At 43.8% G+C, this 7,657-nt stretch overlaps 1 long non-coding RNA gene across 2 annotated transcripts; it reads right to left on the bottom strand.

The window, feature by feature from the left end:
* Positions 1-553: 553 nt before the first annotated feature.
* On the bottom strand, positions 554-4,506 carry LOC110488378. Of its 2 annotated transcripts, XR_002468392.2 has the most exons (4): positions 3,845-4,506; positions 1,875-2,871; positions 1,039-1,151; positions 554-909 (listed from the first exon to the last, which is right to left on the bottom strand). It is a non-coding gene; the product is annotated as an uncharacterized LOC110488378 (long non-coding RNA). The 2 variants fall into 2 exon arrangements; XR_002468391.2 differs by having other exon boundaries at positions 1,039-2,871.
* Between the last annotated feature and the right edge of the window lie 3,151 nt (positions 4,507-7,657).

Below are 7,657 nucleotides of genomic sequence, written 5' to 3'. Positions count from 1 at the left end.
CCCCAGAACCCTAAACCAACCCTCCATATCAACAGGCATACATCAAATTGTCATTTAGATGCAACCCACTCTAAATACAAACTCCTGGACAAACTCACGGAGAGGAGGGTGAGGCTATAGTTTAAGATAGAAACAACACTGCAACCCTTCTTTCCCCACTAGAAAAGGTAGGGAGTAAAAGATATGTTTACACATGATGACACTTTGACCTCTCCCCTCTCAGCGGCCCAGGCAACTTAGTTTTGACATAGAACAGATAACTGCAACCTCACCACAGAATTACACAAAAATACCATTCTGATGAGAATTAACTTACACATATTTGATGAATATAAAACATCTTACATATGTTACCAACAAATTCTGATTATCCCACGACAGTAGCTACTGACCAAGCTTCCTCCAGGAAGAAGCGTTGACTCAATCAGTAGCCTACAGAGTAATATGAGAAGAATGCCAAGAATGCCAACTTATGTAGATATTCGAAACAAAGGGTTATGATGTCTTTCAAGTGTAATAGTTCCATGTAGAATAAACTATCCTTCACAAAAAATACTATAGAAGCAGTGTTTTGCTAATATAACAAGGTACAAATATTACACGTCTTTCATCTTCTGTCATTCACAGCCGATACAGGTACTGTACCAATCAGCATTTTGTCTGGTGGTACATGTTAGTCGTCCTCCCTTCATACGGTGTCCCATATAAGACAGTCTCCGGACATGTTTGAAGAATACACAATGTCCCCGACTACCATTCCATTCAATAATAACCAAAAACCGAAAAGTAATAGATGTGTTTCGTATAATTTTAACGCTGAGTTCAAGGTCTCTCCCAGTTCAAACGTCTGCATCCACCTGTCTTTTAGTGAGGGGGACCCCGTGACAAACCATCTCTCCTGTTCTCCACCTGTAGAAAAACAAGGTAGAGTTGGTACACACAGCACTGATTACATGATCAATGGTTGTTACAGTAGGTGAAGTCCAGGACAGACAAGTGACGGTGTTTTGACCTATGACCAGACCAAATGTGACCAACCTGAAGTGGGACTGGTGCCTGGGCGCGTACTGACTCAGCGGTCTGCTCCTCCTATGGTAAGGGGTTTCCCACAAAACCGCTGAACAACAAATCCACCCGTTTTTGTAAGTAGCCTGCGAATGAAATAAAATATCATCACTCAATAAATATATAGCAACAACAACAACAAAAAACATCTGTAGTTTGGAAGTAATTATACTAATAGAGTGACGTTAAGTACAACACAGATTCAGGCCAATGACGCTGCATGACGCTGGTACTATGCAACTAGCGGTGTAACGATACATTGCTGAATGCTCGCTGACACGTATTTGTAGCATGCTAGCTTAAAAGACTGGTACTCGGTCTAGACAAGTACCATCTTTCATTTATTTTTGCGCTAGAAAATACACAACAGACTTTCACGAGAGCAGGCGTGTTGTTTTAGCACTAGTAGCAGATGAAGCCCCCGAATGCTAGCTAGCTAGTGCTAAATCACCTAGCCCTTGATCACTAAAAGGCAGAATGCCGCCAGGGCCTGTTTTCGAGAACAAGAGCTAACCCAAACAACATGCCTGTTCCTCTAAAAGTAGCTAGCTACCTAACGTGCAAATCTTGGTTAGTTATCAATATTTTTGTCCTAGTTGAAATGAATTGGCTAGCTACCTAACTTTAGCTTCTTCTTAGCTCGCCAGTTCGAGTGGAAACGTTAACGATAGCAACGTGGCCTCAGTTACATCCTTCTCGTCAGGTGCAACGTTAGCTATGCAAATCTTCCTGTCTATGACATTATATCACATTAGGGAGAGGCTATGTATTTAGCGAGTTACATCACAGTATCATAGCTAGCTACTCACCACACACCAGTCACAGCCATGATGTCGTATGTTTGTTGTATGTAGTCCATTCCTTGCCATCTTGCGCAATATTGCTGAATGCATTAGAAGTTTGCACCAACTTTAAGGAAGCCCATTTTCACTCCTATGCCGAGCAAGTGTGTGTGGGCAATTGGACATCATTGGCAAAAGTGGGCATGCAAGACTGACTTCATGACCGAAAGGATCTTATTTACACTTTGTCGTCAATTTTGACACTAGAGTAAAACAAAACAACTCCAAAAACAATGAATTTACCAGTATGGATTTTGTTACTATGTATGAGCAAAATAACACAGCATTAGCCATAGCCATGGCAAAATGAATAGAATTGAAGGAAATTAGCTTTGAAACTGAAAAAAAAATATTATAATCTCAGCTCCAGGACAGAATATGAAGAATCGCAGGAAATTACCTTTAAAGGTCCAATGCAGACATTGTTTTAAACTATTTATCAAATTATTTCGGGGTAACAATTATTTCTGGTAACAGTAAAAAAAAAAAAAAAAACTTTACTGTGATTCTTTTCAATTAAAATTGTAAAAAAATATATGAAAATAGCTTCTTAGCAAAAAGCAATTTCTCAAGCAATAATTTTGCTAGGACTGTCTGAGTGAGGGGCCTAACTGGATGAGCCTAATGCGAGGGATATGTATAGCCTAACAACTCACACTGAATTCTTCCACTGTTCCGTTGTTCAAAAAAAGTTATCAGCGATTGGATCGTCTCTAACCAATCAGAGTATCAAAGCCAATTAAACATTTTCAAACCGCCGCTTTACCCACGTGTGTTCTGGCTCTGGCCCAAACCCATCGGTTTCTGGTACAATCAGACGACCCCCAAATGTGTTCGCATTCGGTGAAGAGTCTGGGAGGTACTCAGATCCAGACTCATTGTGGAGAAGAAACTTACATCCGTGGGTGTGTCGCAGTGTTTGGATGGAGCAAGGAGTCTGGGTAGCCAGGCAAGGATATGTAACCTGAAAACGAGATGTTATTGACAGAGAGGTTTCAAACTCACTTTGTTATTGGTCTATTAACTTATACTGCCTGGTGACTCTATCCCACCAAAGCAGGCAGAAATTCCTGGAGGTCTATTCAAACCGCTCTTACACTAAAAGTGCATTATCATAATTTCACAATTTCACAGAATTATTTCAACCTGATAGTGTGGAAATACTGTATATATACACACACAACACGGGAAAATCAAGTTTTTGTCTGCACTTGGCTCTTAAAACTGCAACATTTTATCTCAGCTCCATGGTAGAATGTGTAGAATTGTAGGAAATTAGCTTCAAAACGGCAAACACTTCTCTCAATTGCAGAAAATTGGTTTAAATATGCAAAACATTTCTCTACACTGCCAAGATGGGGTCCTCTAAAATGTTCTCTAAATTTCAGCCGCGCTGACGGGCCTTCCATGTCCCTGGCCACGCCACCTGCCAAGCCCCCCTGCCATGCCCACCACCTAAGTCCCTTTTTGATCCAGAAAGAAAATCCTGGATGTGTGTGTGTGTGTGTGTGTGTGTGTGTGTGTGTGTGTGTGTGTGATGTCTGTGTGTGTGTGTGATGTCTGTGTGCTTGCATATGCGTGTGCGTATGAGAAACGGGTGTTTGGTGTGTGTGAGTCCACATCCCCTGTCCCTCTGCCTTTTCAGAAGCTTTTCAGCCAGTTGCCATACCACCATGACATTTCTGGATATTTTCAACCATTTCCAAGTCATGGTTTCAATTCAAAATGATTGCCGCTCCAATCCCCCTGCCAGCGCGCCAGTTACGGAGGGCAACCAGTACCACAGATAAGACGTAATAAATAGGCTTAGCAAGAAACTACTCAGTATTTTGAATTAGTATATAGAATTAAACATGTGCTGTATCAAAGATTACCACATAGGCTACCACCTCTGAACTGATGAGCTAACCTGCCAATGTTTGGCTCAAGAAGCATACCTCTGGATTTCACGAGCTGTATGAGTCATCGACAGCCCCTCTGTCCTTTCTCTCCGACATGAGGCTGACAACGCCTCAATCTCTCTTCTTTACCAACGCAGTCGCCGCTAACACGCCGAGTCATCAGTCGATCAATAGGCAGAATAAATTCCCCAGCCAGGATGCTCCAACACTGAAAGAAGGGTTGTGTAACAGCTACATCGAATGTGTGCTGCCGTCAACAATATGCGCAAACCTCTGAGGTGTGACTTTAAACTGTCATTAATTTCATGTCCGAGAGCCACGACAGTACATGCCTGGCTACCATTCGGTACCGAAAAGTAGCAATTTACAGACACGGTAGATAGGCTTGTTATAATGTTTGGGTGAAAAAGGTCCTTCTAGGGCAGCACGCACCTTATTGCCTTACCTCCTCTAACAACAACAGTCTGGCCGGGGGAATGCTAAGCAGCTAGGCATCTTGATTGAGACAGGGCTGCTTATAAACAGTCCTATGGTTTGAGCTACATCTCTCTCCCCGGCAACACTAAAGAGAATGAGAGATCGTCTCCTCTCACTCCTTTGATCTGCGCAAATGAGATGTCCAATAATTAGTGTGGCATGAAAACAAAGTGCCAGCGCTCGCTTCTCTCAGAGGGTTTGCTGAGTAAATGTCAGCAACAGGGAAAAATACGGAGTCCCCCCCCCCCCCCCCCTCCCCCCTGTCACCCTGCCTTAATAATAATCACATTACCGCAGAAGTCTCAAAGGAATTCCACTCTGTAGGAATGTAATCCAGGGGACTCAGAAAGTCACGGAGTGTTGTCTCTCGCGTTAGGGAAGTAACTCCCTATACTCAGGTACCTCCTTTGACGCTCGTTTAGCGCCACCGTAACTGAACGTGACAGTTTGCATTGTCATCGCTATGAACGATGACCAGGTTACAGTGAACGAATGCAAAGGTCAAACACAATAACAAAGAGGTAGCGTTCCTAATAATAATTGTTGTTGTTGTTGTTGTTTTGTCCAGGGTTTGCCTCCCCACCTACCTTGCTTTATGTTGTTGACCATCGTAGACCCTTGAAGTGGAAGTTGTCTTAGTTCAAAAGACACATTTTTGTAAACTTCCCCTCACAGGTAGGCAACAGTGAGTAAAGGCAGAATGACGTTCCAAGCATGAGGTCTGCCAGTAGAGTTAGATCAGGTAGTGTGAGCTGTCTACCCGTCTTTCTCTCTGTTTGTGTAGCTACTACAGCTTGATATCAGATAGAAGCAAGTCTTTCATGAACCCGCTCTGGGCTGTGAGGAGGGCTCAAACTTTCTCCAAAAGGAAACCATTGAAATGGAGGAGGAACTTTTCTGTCTGCCAGATTCGGCTGGCCTGCTGGTGAACTTGAAAAAGCTCAAATCCCATCTCTGGCAGAGAGAAAGAAAAAGAGAGGGGGGAGATGGGTGGAAGAAAAGGAGGAGCGAGAAGAAGGAAGAGGGGAGCTTGGTTAAATTTATGGATGAGAAATAAGCTCATATTGCTTGAAATCTCCCTGGATATATTTCAGGGAGGTGTCTAAGAGCCCATTATAAATATTAAAGGGCACCACATTTTCCTGCTTCAGAAGATTGGAGGCTAGAGGGGTGGGGGCACAATATTACCATGTTATTGTGTGTTCAATACACTTGAATGTTCAAGGCATGTAGACATCTGGGAACAAATCTGCCATGTATGTCGTGCATCTGATAAAATTGCCAGATGTTTTGTCCCATTCCTGATATCAATGTTCTCGAATCTCAGATTTAAAACATCTCGTTTTTACCATAGTTTTGTATTGCTTTTAGGTATTATATTTAGCGAATAGATTTTCAGTAATGTGTGCTGCAAAGCAACATATCAAGTCAGAGATATGAAATAGTCAAACAAGCTGCCCCCTCACCCATTGCCCCTAACCCCTTATATACTATGTTGACTGAGCCAGCTTGCCCATGTTAAAGACCTGTGTTTCTCAAACACCTCCTTCACCCTTCGCCCCTAACCATATGCCCTGAACCCTATCCACTACAACAAGTGAGGAGGCATGCCCAGTTATAAAGACCTGGCTGGGTAAACGGATCCGACACTAGAGGAGATTCATTAACGTAGGTCCCACGAGGGGGCCATGGGAATAATTACCAATTAGGCTGGAGTCAGGCGCCGGGGTGCATTGGTGTGGCAGCAATAGGGGGGGGCTCTGAACGTGCTCCCTGAGCACCGGAGCATACAGGCCATCAGTGTTAAATACAGAGCGTCGTTTAATCTAATGCTTCAGTCGCTCGCTGCGATCGCTTGTCAGTTTTGCCAGCTAATTAGAAAGTAGCCACATGCACGGCTGACACATTCTCCCTTCTCTCCCCCCTTTTTCTTTGCTTCTCTCCTTTCCACCGCTCAGTTCTCTCCCCATCTACCTCTCTTTTTATATCTACCTCTCCTCTTTCCCCTTCATTGTTAGGATACTGTTTGTTGAATATCCACGTTTGACCTCTAGCTACCGACAGAAAACCACAAAGGCAAGAGTCAAACAGTAGGAAATGGTGTCCCAAAATAACAAACAGGATTATGTGAGGGTTAATAAATTGTTTGGGTGGTTGGTGTGTGTGTTCTTTGTCTTGACAGTAATTGATAACTTAGCCTACTCCCATTGCTTAACTAGCTGCCAGATACAGCCTGGGTGACCAGAACATATCGATTTGCCTTCTAATATCTCTCAGTGATAATGACACAGGTCACAGGTCACAGTGGCAGGCGACAGGGGGGGGGGGCAGAGTGGGGTTAGTGTATCAGTGGAGCTAGAGAAACTAGAAGCATTTCAATGTCAAAGGGCGTTATGGAGCTTGCAAGGAGCATTGTGGCAGCACGGCACATTGCAAGGAGCATTGTGGCAGCACGGCACATTGCAAGGAGCATTGTGGCAGCACGGCACATTGCAAGGAGCATTGTGGCAGCACGGCACATTGCAAGGAGCATTGTGGCAGCACGGCACATTGCAAGGAGCATTGTGGCAGCACGGCACATTGCAAGGAGCATTGTGGCAGCACGGCACATTGCTTTGAAGTAATTTTTTTTCTTCTCCCAGGCTTCACCTGGTAGACGTTTAGCAGACGGGTGAAGACAGATGTGGTTGACAGTAGACCCCTCCAACCCCCCACCCATCTCTTCCTTTCTTTTTTTCACATCTTCTCTCTCATCTCTCATTCCTTGGGCTTGTTCACTGACAGAAGTAGATGGGAAACCATGGCTGGTAGGGGGATGGGGTTGGCTTGTCAGAGACATCTCTCTCTCTCTCCCTCGCCAGGAGATTTTGAGAAGTGTGTCTCGGAGCACAGGTGAGGTGGGTTGTATGTCAGCAGTGTAAACAGGTTCCCTGCTGTTTCCTTCTCTTTCTCTCCTCTTGCTCTCTCTATGGACCCCTATAACTCTTCTGTGTGTAAAGCCCTATAGGCATAAAGAAGCTGTCCAACACCTACGATTCAGACCCCTATCGCCCAGAGATGGAGAGAGAGAAAGGATAGATAGACAGATGGACAGACAGACTATATTGAAAAACATTTAGTAAAACATTGTGTGTGTGTGTGTGTGTGTGCGTGTGTGTGTTGGGGGGGGGGGGGCGGGTCACCAACGTGAAGTTCATAGGAGGATATCAAATTAGGTAGAGTCTATATTTGTTTTAAATAATGCATACAAAGATTAGGAATAAGCTGAGGCTTTGATTTCTGATCAAACCGATGGAAAGGTGGTTTTAGAAAACATCTACCAGTAAAAGTCTTAATGGGTATTAGAAATACATCAAAACGCTATAATGTTAA

The sequence above is a fragment of the Oncorhynchus mykiss genome, chromosome 32, assembly GCF_013265735.2.
Source record: "Oncorhynchus mykiss isolate Arlee chromosome 32, USDA_OmykA_1.1, whole genome shotgun sequence".
Classification (NCBI taxonomy): Eukaryota; Metazoa; Chordata; class Actinopteri; order Salmoniformes; family Salmonidae; genus Oncorhynchus; species Oncorhynchus mykiss.
The sequence above is the reverse complement of the archived record's forward strand: the minus strand, read 5'-3'. Positions and strand labels throughout refer to the sequence as shown.